Source organism: Callospermophilus lateralis, chromosome X (genome assembly GCF_048772815.1).
Source record: "Callospermophilus lateralis isolate mCalLat2 chromosome X, mCalLat2.hap1, whole genome shotgun sequence".
Classification (NCBI taxonomy): Eukaryota; Metazoa; Chordata; class Mammalia; order Rodentia; family Sciuridae; genus Callospermophilus; species Callospermophilus lateralis.
In genome coordinates, this window is record NC_135325.1 from 57643036 (window position 1) to 57659414 (window position 16379).

Below are 16379 nucleotides of genomic sequence, written 5' to 3' on the forward strand. Positions count from 1 at the left end.
AAATAGAATGAGATGTAAGGGAAGCCCCAGGCCTGACTTCCCATGAGACTGACAGTCTGTTCTGCAAGCCAGGACCTAAGTGGCATCTCCTTGGCAACATTACAGGATAAACTTGTTCAGGTCCATTCACTGGTAGTGAAGTCTTACATTTTTGTCTTTAGGAAGAATTTTGAAGAAGTCTTAACTAGGTGAGTGCTGCCTCACACAGCTGCCTCCATTGCACTGGTATTTTAAAAAGTGTGGAAGTGATTTGTGTGGCTGTCCCCCACCACCGCATATTATACAGTTTTATTAGCATAATTGCCAGGTTGATTATCCTAATCTATTTTAAAACAGGGGTGTGTCCATTAAGACTTCCTGGAAAATTCTAAAGTCAGTGGCTTTCCCTTACAGAGCAGGAGCAGGGCTCAAATGCGGGGTTTTCCAGTCAAGAGGCATGACCCGGAGGAGGCAGACCTTCCTAGTTCTAGTACATACCTTGAAGGAGGTAGGGAAAGCACCCATTCAAGTTGCAGGGCCCACAGAAAGCCAGCTGGCTCTTTTCTCAACTGCCCCAGGCTTGTTGATTTGAATCCTAAGATTATAGCGCTAATTTAAAAAAAAAAAAAAGGTCTTTAAAACTGCACACTATGATTAATATGCAGGGACTCTGCCCTCCTGGAAGTATTGCAATCGCCACAGAGAAACCGATAAGTCCATTGAACAGATCCCGGAAAATGATTGAGGACAGTTGATTGCGCCCTCACCTTCCAGTCCCAGGCAAGCCTACCCCGCTTCCTAGGAGTGTGAGGAGGCTTTCCAGGAGGGTGTCGCGCTCTGCCGGGAGCTTGGGTGGTGGGTGCAGGTGGCCTCTCTTCGCAGCTTGCAAAGAGGTGGACCCCTTTGCTTTTACCACCTCATCCCTGCTCGCTGCCATTTACTCCTACCCGCTCAGTAATTAGGCTGAGGAAATGTTTGGGTTACAATTCCGAGCTTGGTGGACCGAGGCGGACTGCACAACCCCAGTAGGCAGCGGGGTGCGGAGGGTGCTTAGTTAGCAGCTGGATTGGCTCTCCTTCCCATGGTGTGCACCCTGACTTGGGCGCCACAGCTCCTACCTTCTCGGGAGTGGCAAGGTCGCCTGAGACCGCCTCTGGGGAGCGCGGAAAAGACCGTGTGTTGGCCTCCAGCCAGCCTCCTACTGGCTGGCGGCAGTGTTCCGACCCCAACTTCAGAGTTGTGGCCCCTCCCCTCCCCCTGGCGTTCGCCTCGGTGGCTCCATCTTCCGCCAATTGTGACCCGCAGAATCCGCCGCCCCGACGGCCAGTCGCTGGCGAGGAGCAGCGGCCGGGAGCGGCTCAGTCCAATGAAGGCCTCCCTGGTCCCTAGTTGGCGCCGCGTGCACCTCCGCAAGCGCTCCCAGGCGCGCTCATAAACCTGCCCTGGGAGGCGACGAGCCCTCGCCTCCCGAGGGGCTCGGCAGGGGGCTAGGGACCATCTAAACCGCGCAGAGGCTCTCTTGCTAGGAGGGCTGCTGAGGCAGAGAACAGCCGTGCTTCGTCACAGTGGGACTCCCTCTGAAGCCGCCACCGCGCCAGAAGCCTCCAGCTAGCCCGCTAACCAAGCGCCCCGTCGTCAGTGGCTCTGTCCGATTCTGGGCAAACAGGACTGTTGCCTGCTTGCAGCCCCGCCACTTTGACCACCCGGTGGCACAGCATGGTGGAGCGAACACAACTGTGGTGCGGACTCACCCACTAGCTGGTCCAGTGGTCCGACGGAGCGCTACTGCTCCTTCTTCGCTTCTAGCAAGGTAACTGCAAACAAGCTACGGGTTCTCTGCTGACTTAATGCATACACCGGCAGAGGAAGGGCACGATTTTGCCATCAGCTCCTGGAAATTGGTAGAGACCACAGCTACTAGAGAACCCTGACAGGGATGGCTGGGACACGCCAGGGTAGAGCAGTGAGCGTGGACGCCAGCCTGCCACAACTCGGCCCAACAGCCAGTTTGCATGGGTCATCAACCCAGTTTATGGATTTGGGATTTAGGATTTTAGGGGATGGAGTAGGTAATTGAGGAAGAAAGGAGGAGATGGTTGAGGAATTCAGGGCAGGGATGGGTAAGCTGCCCCTGGGCAGCAAAAAGCCATTGGTTTCTCTGAGATCCAGGACCTCAGGCTGCAGGAAACTTCAATGTGGTGCCAAGGTGTTGAGCTACTTCTCGGAGTGCAAGCAGGAGGCTGGGTGCCACAGGGTGAGTTCACCTCTGTTAGGCCAGCTCTCTAGGGAAGGGCACTTCCAGTAATAAATGTTATGATTTTGTGGAAATAAAGACCATATCTAAGCTGCCTCTATTTAGAAAGATGAATCAGGTGTGCTGGAGGGCAATTTTGCAGTGTATCAAGGTGAGAGAAGGGAGGGGGCCAGAGGAGCTCTCTTCAAATATCTGCAAAGCTATGAGAAAGTATTGTTTGTTCTGTGTGGTACCAGGAAGGAGAATTAGGATGGGTCAGAATTCAACAGGATGGGTACCAGGGGAAGGATTACTATAAGAAAGCACTTTCTAATAGAGAAGGAGGAGGAGTGCTTTTACTATGTGTTGGACACTTTACTGAGTACTTAGCATAAATTATCTCACTTACCAATTACCATCTATTCAATGATAAATTGGCAGGGAGGTAGTGGGGCCCAGGTCATTAAAGGCTCTTAAGCAAGAAAGATGTATTAAATAACCACCTGGCTTCCATGTTATAGATGATATTCAGACCTCATGTGGGAATTTGTGTTATGTGAGTAAGAGGTGGATTAAGGGGTTGGGGGATTAATTCAAAGGTAGGATGCTTGCCCAGCATGCTTAAGTCCCTAAGTAACATTCCTAGTATGGCCATAAACAAACAAACAAACAAAAATCATAAATTAAGGGATCAGTCATGTGTCCCCCCCATGGAGAAAGCCTGAGACTCTGGGATCTCTGGTCCAGACTGCTCACTGTATGCATTCTGTATTCATTATTCCATGTGTTTAAGGCTCAGGCTTGGCAAGAAATGATTATACTTAGGCAGCTTACAAAAGCTGCTTCTCAGGATAACTACTACGTTGGCTGAAATGCACATTTAACTCTAGAATAATTGTTCAACTGAACACCTAGAGGGATATCTGAGCTTTTGAAAGTCCAGATTGTTTCAGTGTGGGCAGCTGGAGCCACCTTCCTTTCACATGAAGAGGACATGTGTAATTTGTGTGTGTGTGTGTGTGTGTGTGAGTCGGGGGATGCCTGGTGGTCAAAAAACAGGATGTTTAAAACAGAAAAATAAGACCCCTGCTTTGTGAAAGGAGAAACTATTCAGGGAGGCTGCAGTTATTCCATATCTCATGTTAAGACGATTTGTTGGAGCTGAAAGAGGCTTGCCCAAAGGAATTGAGAGGTTGTCACTTACAGGTGATGTGACATTAGGGAAGTCTCAGCACCTTTCTATGCCCCAACTACCCTATCTGTAAAGTCAGAAAATTAGAATTTTCTTGGCTATCTCAAAGATTCCTCTTGACAGTGTCTACCAATGTCAAATGATCAGCAAAAATAAAAACAAATGGGGTTGGATGTCTTGCACACAAACATTTGGGGGAGTTATAGGATCAAAACTCCATAATGTATTGAAGATGGGCCACCTTCAGGAGCAGTGCAATCTTGCCACCTTCTTTCATGGGCTAAACTGTCACTCTAATATCTATCCACTTGAGATAGGCTTTCAATGACTACAGTTTTTTTTTTCTGAACAGCCAAGGTTCTGAATGGTAAAAATTAAGGGACCACTTTGAAGTTGCCTGCATTTTCCTATGGTAGCTGCATGGCTTTCTGTTCACTGCCAAGATAACATGGCTTGTGGCACAAAAATATGGAGTATCTGCTGGTGGGATGTATTATGCCGAGCAATTGGACAAGAGTGCAGAGAGGAGTAGTAAAATAAGCTTCTGTTCTTTGAGGGCTTCAAGTCTGTTTTGGGAAAAGTAAATATACTGATCATATTGTCAGACAGAAAGACAGTGCATTAGGGGTACAGAAAAGGCAGGAGCCTTGCAGAACAGTAAAAAATATGCTAGACTAGTAGTTTGGTAGCCATGTGTTCTAATCTCTTATTGCCAGTTAGGTGGCTCAGCCTACCCGGTGAGGCCTGCAACTTTAAGGCCTCCTAATATTTAATTAGTATTTCCGGTTTGGGTGGGTCCTCAAGATATATTAATGGTTGGCCATGAAGGATTCTTGGTAACATTTACGCTAACAATACTGAATGCAGAGACTGAGGCAGAGCTTTCCTGGGCAAATGAATAATGTGTGCATTCATGGAGGCAAGGAGGCACCTAATGACTGGACACACCAGGGGCACCTAATGACTCATGTAACTACTGAACCAACCAGGTAATATAGAGATCAAGGTTGCAAAGGAGGCCTTTGAATACTATGCCCAGGTATTCTGGACTTTTTTTCTTAAAAGATAATAGCAACCATGCCTGAATTGTCTGGGAGTTGTTGTAGGACAAATAGTCATGAGACTTAAGAGCTTCCTATAATTAATTATGTTTTACCCAGTTTCCATTTTTAATCTGCCAATTTTCAGGCATTCAAGGACAACTTAAGCAAATGACTTGCTGATGGTATACAGTGCCTACCAATGTCAATGGAGAAGAAACATGATAGAGTGTAGTAGTCCATCTTTGAGATAGCTGCTGGGGAACTGGGCATGGATCTGATCTTTTGCTAGGAAAAAGGGTGACTGGTCAGTGGATTGAGTGTTATCCTCATTGCCTGTCTGAGGCTGATGGACAGAGATTGGGGGGAAGGAAGAGAAAGGGAATCTCTTAGATCTTGTAACTCATTAAGAAAAAGAGTTTGAGACTCCCAATGGGTTCAAGAATGGATCCAGATTCTTTATTTTAATTTTATTTTATTAGTTCCTCTTAGTTATACAAGAGGGTAGAATCCATTCTGATAAAATTATACAAGCATAGGATATATTTTATTCTAATTAGGATCCCATTCTTATGGGTGGGCGTGATACTGGGATTCATTTAGGCATTTTGTTATGTGTACATAGGAAAATTATGTTAGATCCATTCTACTGTCTTTCCTATTCCTATTCCCCTTCCCTTACTTTTGTTTCCTTTTGTCTAATTTACTGAACTTCTCTTCTACCACTCCTAGCCTTTAGCCTTTTATTGTGATTTAGCTTCCACAAATCATTGAAAACATTCAACCTTTGTTTTTTTGGGATTGGCTTAGTTCATATATCATGATAGTCTCCAGATCCATCCATTTACTGGAAAATGTCATAAAGTCACTATTCTTTATGGGTGAGTAAATTCCATTGGGTATAAATACCACAATTTCTTTAACCTTTAATCAGTTGACGGGCATCTAGGTCGGTTTCATAGCTTAGCTATTCTGAATTTTACTGCAATAAACATTGATGTGGCTGTGTCACTGTAGTATGCTGATTTTAAATCATTTGGGTATATGTCAAGGAGTGAGAAAACTATGTCAAATGGTGGTTCCACTCCTAGTTTTTTGAGGAATCTCCATACTGCTTTCCGGAGTCCTTGCAACAATTTGCAGTCCCACCAGCAATGTATGAGCATTCCGTTTTCCCCATATTCTCACCAACATTTATTTTTATTTGTATTCTTGATAATTGACATTCTGCCTGAAGTGAGGTGGAATCTCAGTGTAGTTTTAATTTGTATTTCTATAATTTCTGGAGAAGTTGAACATTTTTTCACATATTTGTTGATCATTCATATTTCTTTTGAGAAGGATCTGTTCAGTGTGGATCCAGATTTTTAAGTTGGAGCTGATGATATTGGAAAAAGTCCAGCCAATCATACTTAAGAGATGGAAAGAAACATGGTCTTGGAGTCAGGAGAGTGGTTTGATTAAAAGTTGATCTGGGGGCTGCCGTTGTGACTCAGTGGTAGAGTGCTTGCCTTGCATTTGTGAGGCCGTGGGTTAGATCCTCAGCACCATATAAAAATAAATAAAATAAAGGTATTGTGTCCATCTACAACTAAAAAAAAAATTTTAAAAAGTTGATCTGGAAGATTCAACAGATCTTTTCCAACTCTAAAGATCTATGAAACTATTATGCAATTTGGACCCTCCGTGGATAAGTCTATTTTAGACTCAGAGACTTTGTTGAGAATTGAAGTAATAAGGCTAGGAACTATTTTGAACTGAGGGCTTAAAAAACATCTTAATATTTTAGGTGGAATTAGGTGGAGAAGAGAAGGGATCAGAGGATATATATATATAAAGTTATCCCCATTTTGTAGTTTCTGGGGCAGTGGCCTTGTGTTGCTAGATATTGTTGTCTTTGGAAAATTATATTCCTTCATCCAAGGCTGCTGCTTTGTAGGTCATATCAAAGAGATGAATCCTTTGGATATTTCCCTTTTTTAACCCCATTTTTTCATTCTCCTTTCTTCCCATCCTCCACCAATACTTTTCAGATTTTTAGTAGCTATTACTCTGCCTAGAACACCTGACAAATTGTGACTTTTCTTCTCTTTCTACGTGCAGAGAGCAGTTCCTGAGCTCTTTTGTGTCTACCAAGAGAACACCTAAATCATTTTCATCTTCCCTTTTCTGGTACTGATAGCACATAACTCCATCCCCAATTTATTTAGCTGCTAAGTCTTTATAGTCAATGATGATAATGTTTTATTGTATTTTTAAAAATAAGAGAAATACTATGAGTTAATTTTGATATACCTCAGAAAATAAGATGGATAGGTGACTGGAAAAGATAAATGATCAATAAATAATAGACAAATCAGTGACACATGTTTAATAAAATATTGGGACATTAAGTAATGTGAAAATATGTGGTAAATAATCCCAAATAAACACAAGTACACAAAATAAAAGTAAAGAAAATTTAGTTTTATCTCCTTTTTAAATTTCCCTTCCTAGAGACTACCACAGATCACAGTTTTCTGTATCTTCTTCTAGTCCTTTTCGTTTGTGCATCTAATATATATATATATATATATATATATATATATATATATATATATATATACACACACACCACACACATATACATTTATATACTTAATAACATTATTTATTCTTTTTATTTGTTCTTTTTAGTTATGTATAACTATTTTGACATATTTGAACAAACAAAGAATATATCATTTTCTAATTAGGATTCTAGTCTTGTGGCTATACAAAATGTTGAGATTCACTGTGGTGTATTCATATATGTATATACTAAAGTTATGACAGATTCATTCCACTATTTTACCTCACTTTTTTTTCAGGTACCAGGAATTGAACTCAGGGGCACTCAGCCACTGAGCCACCTCCCCAGCCCTATTTTGTATTTTATCTAGAGACAGGGTCTCCCTGAGTTGCTTACCACCTTGCTGTTGCTGAGGCTGGCTTTGAACTCGCAATCCTTTGGTCTCTTTCCTAGCTACTGGGATTACAGGTGTGCGCGGCACTTCATTCTTTTTAAATTTAAATACATTGCACTTTACATTTGATTCTGCAATTTGCATTTTTTTCCACAATGTATATTGGAAATCTCTTTACATCGATGTATAAAATTGCCTCATCTTTTAAAGCAGCTGTGTAATATTTCATAGTATGAGTATGCATTAAAACTTTCTTTCTTGGTGGAAATTTAGGTGATTTTCAGCTCTTCCCTGTGGCATACAGAGCTTTAGGGTATTTCTTTGATAATTATCTGTGAACATGTGACCACCTATTTCAGCAGAGAAAATTCTTAGAAACTGAGTTATTGTGCCAAAAGTGTTATGCCTTAAAATACAGCCTCCCTTCCCAATTTCCATTTTTATTATGGACATTGTCAAACATACAGAACAGTTTAAAGAATTTTATAGTGTGCACCCATATATCTACTACCTAGATCCTATCATTAACCTATAAATTTATTTGCCTTATCATATATACATGCATTCATTCATTTATACATTCATCAAGCCATCTTTTAATTTGCACATATATTATGAATGAAATAATATATATATAATATAAATATATAATAATAATATATATTAATATATAATAATCATTATATTTTCTGTACTATTCTAGAGACTGAACATATGAAAATGTTTACTGGCAGTTTATATTTCTTTTACTGTAAATTGTCTCTGCATATTATTTTGCCTATTTGTGACTTGTTTGTGTTTTCACATGAATTTGTGGAAGATCTTTATTTTGTAACATACCTACATGTTGATGATTCTGCAGGGCTTATGAAATTTATGAGATTCCCACCAAATACTATTATTGCTGATTGAAACCCTTTGAAACCACTTCCTACCCTCTTCTCCTCCCCTACCTCATGCTGTCTTTATGATCAGAGAAATTTCTGAAAATAAATCTGATGGTGTCACTCCTGTTTAAAGCCTTTCAATGGACCCTCATTGCTTAAGAGAGTTCAGACTCTCAAGCCTTAATTCTCACTCTATCTTAACATCAACCTGCCTTTTTATTTCTACTATTTCCACTCTGGTTTGAAATTTTGTATAGCCATGGTAGAAGACACTTTAATCCTAGTGCTTTGGGAGACTGAGACAGGAGGAGCTCAAGTTCAAGGACAGACTTGGCAACCTAGGGAATCTTGTCTCAAAAAAAAAAATAAATAAATAAAAAGGATATACCTCAGTGGTAGAAGCCCCCTGGGTTCAATCCCCAGCACCACAAACAAACCAAAACAAAAAATCTTGTGCACCAGCCAAATTTAGTAAGTTGTATTTCTTCATATTCATAATACACTTTCCTCTTCCTTTCTTGCTTTTTCTCAGAATTTCTACCTAAAATAATTTTGCCTCTCCTCATCATTACGTGGCCAAGGTTTGTTCATCCATTAATATTCAGATTAAAATGTCACTTCTTCCGTGCAGAGTATCCTCCTTCAAAAAGAGTGTACTTATAAGGAAACTTTTTTTCTCCCTCTTTTACTCTTTTCCCATTTCCCTCTCTCTGTCACCCTCCTCCATTTCTTCTTCATGTACACACACACACATGTGCACACACATGCACACACACACACACACACACAAAGCTAGCTATCATTGTCTACTTTGGTTCACATATTTTTTGTGTTTTTCTGTTTTGTATCCCTTTAAGAGCCATAACTATTAGGTCCTAATAAAAATAACAGATTAATGGATTTAGTTTGAAAATAAGCATAGATGGGGCTGAGGTTGTAGCTCCATGGTAGCGTGCTTGCCTAGAGTGTGTGAGGCACTATGTTCAATCCTTTGCACCACATAAAAATAGATAACATAAAGTTATTGTGTCCATCTTCAACTAAAAATTTTGAAGAAAATAAGCATGGACCCACATATCAAAGGAGTAGAATTCCCATATTTGCCTTACAATCCTTGGTTTATCTGAAGATTTCAGGGTAGAGTGTAATAGCAGTGAGGGAGGGGTGGAACAATCTGCTTGTGTTTGGTGCTGACAGATCTGTTTTCTCTATGATAGGTGATATGAAATGCATAACAGAAGTAAGCAAGGGGTATGGATAGGATTCATAAAATACTACTACACTATTCGTACTTTGGGTGTTGCTGATATGCCAGAGTCATTCTGAGTATAAGGTGGGTGAAGCACTATGTTTTGCATCTTGAACAAGCTGCTCCCCTACTCTGAGCTTCAGGTTCTCATTGGGCAAATAATGGGAAAACAATACTGATATTGTCACAGGAAAGAAAAATTAAATGCAATATGGGACTACACAGTTTTAAAAGAACTAAAATGCTGTATAAGCCTGAAGTATTTCTGATTGTAATAATATTTTGTGGTAACTGGTCCAGAGACCTGAGTTCCAGACCTGGCCTTGCTCTAGCTTCACACATATCTTTGGATAAGTACCTTGCTCTCTCTGGGTTTTTATTTGTCATCTGTAACAATGAATTGAACTGGAGCTATGATTTTCATAAAAAGCCAATTTCCATGGAAGCACGGTATGCTCATGGTGGAACTTAGGCTCTGAGATCATCTTCTCATCTTGGGCTCTAGGGGTAGTCTAGAGTAAGCTAAATAATCTCTAAGGGTCCTTCTAGTTCTCATATTCCTGTGAGTCTGTCCTTCCAGATATTTCTATCAACACAACTATTTTCTAGGTGAAAGGTAGGAGAGAAGCACAAAACTGGCTCTTCTTTCCTTCTCACCTAGTCTTAGGCCCTCAGTCACACTTCTTTTCTAGTACATGTGCCCTCCCATTTTTCACCAGGGACTATAGCCTGTCTCCCAGGGTAAGCTGTTATTTTGGGGGATTGTTCTCAGACACCAAGGCCATTGCTGATGCCTGAAGTCTAACTTCTCTTTATGAGCAATCCTAGAAGGCTGTGGGGGCAGTGGCCAATGGTGGGGGACAATCTGAGTCACCATGGTCTTTTCCTTCTTTTTATGCCCACTACTAGAGCCACAACCTTTTGGGTTGTTGGGGAGAAGCAGCATCAAATGACACATGTGGCCTATAGGGTTTATTATATGTTCCCCAAGTTTTATCCTCAGGTGTTAAAAATGTATATTGTATCCAAAGTCATTCTTGGATTTTTGAACCTATGGGTAGATGGTACCAGTCCTTGCCTAGCACCTAAACCAAACTAAATGTAGCCTTCAAGCTGCCCTTCTAAACCAGGATGTCTTTTCATTTCCTTATTCATTTTTATTAGGACACATGAGTCTTAGAAAACTTAGTTGAAGATTACAATTGGATAAAATCTAACTGAACTCCAGAAAATCTTATTGAGGATCACATACAATGAAACAGCACAGCTTAGTCCATTTTAAACAGATTTTTTTTTTAATTTAAATAAGTGCAGGGGATGAAAAGATGTATTCTGCAGAATGAAATTCTTCCCAATTATTCTTCAGTCCACATAACAGCCAGTTAATAGAGGAGAGAAACAGAGATGAGAGAGGGAGAAGACAAGAGATGGGCTAAGCAAGAGTGGATGAAAATCAGCCTGTGACACTGGCACTCACAAGGAATTTTGAAGATCTTAAATTGCTCTTTGTTCTTGAGCTTTCAGAGCTGTGCTCTGAATGAGAGGGAAATTAGTCATAACAGCTCATCAGAAGCAGTGATCAGAACATCCTCACCCTAGACTGTCTGGTCCCCTGGAAGTAACCTCCCTGTCACCACCAACCTATTATTCACTCTCTTGGTGCTTTCATAGCTACCACTCTGCAAGTTAGACTGGGGTCTGTTGGGGTAGGAATCAAGGGCTGGGTCGTTGGAAGATGAGGACGGATAGGGAAGGTTAGATGATCATCAAACTGAGAATGTTGAAGCCTAAGTTAAAGAAGATAGTACAGTCTGCTCTTTGCTCTTCATGACCCTATTATTGGGTAACTGTTGAGGGTTGAGAATGTTGCTAGAAGGCAAGAGAATGTAGGTTGTAATCCTGGGTTTTGATCATTATCATAGTCAGATAATTCTGAAGCCTTGTTTCAGGCAACCGCATCTATTGTTTTTTTTTTTTTTTTCCCAACCTCAAACCAGTGGCTAAGGCACATTTGCCCTTTTTGTTTTTCCCATTGTTTCTTCTATGGAAGAGAATGAGAAAGAACAAGGGATTCAAAGATTATGAGTGGGTGAGAGCAGATCAAATGGAGGTTTCAGAGGAACTGACCAGTCAGGACAGAAGGAATGGAAGGTTTTCTTGAGTATTATGGGAGCTAATGGTTAGAAGCTCCCTACCTATCTGAATTAGCAGATTTAGTGAGTAGACAGGTTCCAAGCTGGAGAATGGTCTGTCCAGTTTGAATCCATACTATTCCCACAACAGAACAGAAGCCCATAAATCTGGCTTCTGACAAAATTGTGAGCAGGAAGTGAGGTTGTACTGATATTATTCTCTAGAAAAAGGTGTTGGGAAGTTTCCTCAGCCTTTTAAGAGAAGGCAAAGGGATGTTGGGAAATCACCAGGCTCTGTGACTGTAGTCTCTGCTCCGCCCCTCACAGCCCTGTAGGCCAGGCTTCTCTTCTTTTTTCCTTTTGGTTTAGAAGGCAGTAGTCCTCATCAGATCCTGAGTGTCTGACTTCTATAAGTAGGGGATGAAGATGGGAAGGCATGGGGGATAGTTAGTCTTCTAACTTTTTACTACATTTGTTCTGTCATTTTGCTTTCAACTCCCAAGAGCCCTAGCATTACAACTCCCGGTCCCTTTACCTTCTGACCCTCCCCTCAACTAAAACTTCTTTCTTTTACCCATGTTATATTGGTTAAATTTAGGAAAAGTTTGGTAACACATATACCTGACCGATTGATATGCATCCCCCTTAGTTCTCTGGGGGCACAATTCTGTGTCTCCAGCAGCAATTCTTGACTTTCATTGGTGGACCTTTGTGTGTTCTGGTCACCATGCTCACTTCACAGATAGGGAGATAAAAGTAGAGTAGGGCTTTCTCTGTGACTTTGGTTATTCAACTATAAACCAGGGCAATGGTAATTACCGCATCAATTTCTTATAAGAACATAATGAGTTAATGTGATAAAGCAATTATTGAAACAGGGCCTGACATTTAGAAAGCCCACAGTATATGTTATGTATTATTAATTGTCAGGACAGAAGCATTGTGGTCCTGTGAAAAGAGCATGAGACCAGGAATCAAGAGTGTTGAGTTCTAGGGCTGAGGTTGTGTCTCAGTGGTGGTAGAGCGCTTGTCTAGCATATGTGAGGCACTGGATTTGATTGTCAGCACTGCACACAAATAAATAGAATACAAGTTCATTGACAACCAAATATTTTAAAAAAAGAGTCTTGAGTTCTGGTATTGACTATTCCTCTATCTTGCTGTGTTTCCTCGGATAAGTCCTTGATCTCTCTGGGCTTTAGTTTTCCCCTCAGAGCCATGAGGATGTGACTCGCTTTTTGTGACCTCAGTATCCCTGTAATTCCTAGTTATAGAATTCTAATCCCTCAAGGACAGCAGATACTGGGTCAAGAGGGTTAGGGGAAATCAGGATGTGTAAAATATGTGTCTGGGTGGCAGGCAGTCTCCAGGGTAAGAGCTAGGCGCTGTAAGCTGGCATTAGAGCTGTCCCAAAATTGTTGAGATATCAGCCAGAGAAACCTGGATGCAGGTCCTGGGGCTGCTGTTGATCTGGGTCTAGTTATACAAAATTTTAAAGATCCCCTATCTAAGCAAAATCACAAGATGCCTCCTTTACTCCTATACTGGGGCTATGGGATCCAGCATCCAGAATATAACCTTACCCTTTTCCCTCCATTTTTATTTCTTCTTTAGCCAGCTATTCAACTAGTTCTTGATAAGGTTGGCCTAGCCATTGAGTGTTCCCCAGGAACACATGTTGAGTTACGTGAGTGAAGCAAAATGATTTTTCCTGGTTTTAGAACTTTTCTCCATCTCTCATTATACATCCTGCCCAAGAGTCTGTGGTCCTTTGTCTTCCTGAGGTTGAGATATGAAAGAAGTCTCTAAACTAGTAATGAATCTAAGAAGAAAGTAGATCATTTTGTTGAACCTTAGTTTTGCCCCTTAGGAATGAGGGGACCACTCCATGTTTGCATAAGTAAGTCAAATTATATTCTACTGTCATGTATAACTAAAAGAACAAAATTTTAAAAATTTAAAAAAGAAATGAGTGGATGAGCATTTTCTGCACTAACCTTCCCTTGCCTGTGCCTAAAACTTGCACCAGCTGCATTTTTGCTGAGATAATGGTTAGATAAATAGCCATAGCCTGAGATCATGATATATCTCAATCTAGACTTATAGAAATGTTTTCCTTATTTCTTTCTTTAAAAAAATTCTAAAATTATATGCTTCAAAACAGTATATTTAAAACAAGTAATATTTATATAGCATGTAATTCATGACCATGCTATTCCCATAACAGAAGCCAGTATCTCAAAATGACCCTGCAACTGCATAAGTGAGCTGCCCAGTCCTTTTATCTTACCTATAGATGAGCCTATGGAAGGCAGAAATTGAAATTAACTTGGGAGAGGATGTTGGGTGAGGAAACGACCTTTATAAGGGACAGTAGAAGTGACTTTCAGTCAGTCAGTCAGCTTTTATTGGGGGTTAACTATGTGCATAGCCTAGGACCATGCAATCCTATAGGGGAAAGAGATGATATGGAGAGATGGAGAGAGGTTTGTAGGAGGCTAGAGGAGCAAGCACTGTAGTCCTGAAGCCTTCAATATCCAAGGCCTCCTCTCTGCACTTTAAGAGCAGCAACCTCTAAGTTCTAAACTTTCAAGTCCCAATACCCAGGAATATAGAATCTTATAGGAAGAAGAAGTTGTAGAGAGAGGTGGGCATCTTCTGGTCTTTAAAGAGGAGAAGGAACAATATTCCAAGAAGGGTATGGAGGATTTGCATTGTTGTAGCTGAAGTATGAAAAAATGATCATCTTCCTCTTCTACTCCCCACCTGGGGCAGTTATTTCCTTTCAATACACACACTTCCTTCCTCACCCTTCTTCCTGTCCTTTGACTGAACAAAGATGCAATTAGAACTTGGAGATGCCTCTCTGAGATTCATATAGCCCTGTACCTGTGTGAAGTAATCAATTTGTTCATTTCTGTGGATGTTCCACTGCTCCAGTCCATTGACTACAGGGTTTTTCTTCCTACAAGTCGGGGCAATTTTGATGTTGGTGGGAGCACAAAGCTGGGCTAGGACTCTCAAGTGAGAAATGCAAAGCCTAAAGAGGTATGACCCATGCCATAGTCTGATGAGTAAAGGGAAAGCCAAGTATAAGATTATTAAAAATCTATGGAGGGCCAGGTGTGGTGGCACATGCTTGTAATCCCAGCAATTTGGGAGGCTGAGGCTGGAGCATCACAATATCTAGATCAGCCTTGGAAACTTAGCCAGACCCTGTCTAAAATAAAATAAAATAAATAAATAAAAGGGCTGGGATGTCCTTCAGTGATAGACTACCTCTGGGTTCAATCTATGTATAGTACCAGGAAAAAAAAAAAGATTTGGAGGGGCTTAGGGGTTTAGCTCAGTTGTAGAGTGCATGTATAGCATTCTTGCAGCCTTAAGTTTAAACCTCAGCATCAGAAAAAGAAAAACAAATTCATGGAGGAAAAAGCTATGGATTCTGTATTCTGATAAAGAAAGGGAGGAAGAGCTTAATAAATTTTCATGAAGAAGGTGACACTGTAGTGGAAAGATTAGGCCTGAGTTGGATTGAAAAGAGGGAGATGAAGTTAGAACAGTAATCTGTTGGCAGATTGGGGAATGCTATGAATGCTTTGTGAGGGATATTGATCCAGAAGGCAAACTGTGTGAAGAATGAATTGTAAAAGGAGAAATCTGGAAGTGGCAAACCAGTAGGAGATTAATGCAGCCATCCAGGCAAACTAAGTCCTTACATCTAAATCAGTGCAGTGGCAGTGGAGTTGCAAAGGAAGAGAAGTATCAGAGAATTAGGAAGCATGTTGAATAAAAAATAAAAGGTTATTATCTTTTGAGATGTAGTGGCATGCTTCCTTCTTCCTTGTTGTTTGTGAAAGAATAGGAAAAAAATGATTCTCAAAGCCAAGAAAAAAGTTGTAAAAGAGCATTTCTCAGTAGTGTGGTATATATATTCTGGAATTGTTAAATCTGTTGTGATAATGGTATTGTGGCTATGAAGGGTAAAAGATGTGTACTAAATATATAAGGTGAAACTTCATGATAATTGTAATTTAAAATATATAAAAATAGCTGAAAAATATAGTAGAATGCTAATAATTATAAAATATAAGTGATGCATATGTGAGTGTTTATTATACTGCTCTTTTATTATTTATATATATGAAAATTTTTACAATAAAAGGCATAAATGTGCAACCTGAATCAGAATCACTTGTGCAACACATTATACATTCAGATTCTTGGGTTCTAGGTTCAAACCGCTGAATCAGAATCTCGGGTTGGGGCCCAGAAGTGTTCATGTATATCAAGTCCCTGGGGAGTTGATGCTTACTTAAGTTTAAAAATTGTTCACATACTATTCAGCCCAAGGACTAGGCTCCTGAGAAAAGCCCATGTTCATTGCTTCTATTGGTGCCAGTTTCCTAGTTTTAGCAGTGGCGATTCCCATATTGCAAATTTGCAGAATATCAAAGCACAGATACTTTAGGTATTCTGCCAATCAAGAATAGTACTGGGCCCTGGGCCACACCCCATCCCAGGAGTTAATGGTTGCAGTCAGAATTTTGCTTCCACATTACTTGAATGTCCAGAGCAGCCTCCATCCACCCTTGTGGATAGTGAAAATCAAAACAACAAAAACAAAAACCAATCTCTCGAATCTGTAATAGCCCAGCCTAAAATCCCAGCTCTGCACTTACTACCTCAGTAGACTAACTGAGCCTCAGTTTCCTCATCTGG

The 16379-nt window shown here is 40.7% G+C and overlaps 1 protein-coding gene across 3 annotated transcripts in view; it reads left to right on the forward strand.

The window, feature by feature from the left end:
- Positions 1 to 1285: 1285 nt before the first annotated feature.
- The window catches only part of Arhgef9 (Cdc42 guanine nucleotide exchange factor 9), a 349964-nt gene continuing 334870 nt past the window's right edge, over positions 1286 to 16379 (forward strand). For 2 of the 3 annotated variants that reach the window (XM_077107717.1, XM_077107718.1), the window contains exon 1: positions 1286 to 1789. The gene's annotated coding sequence lies outside the window, so the exon portion shown is untranslated. The remainder of the gene's footprint in view (positions 1790 to 16379) is intronic. The other variant, XM_077107722.1, reaches the window with a different exon arrangement.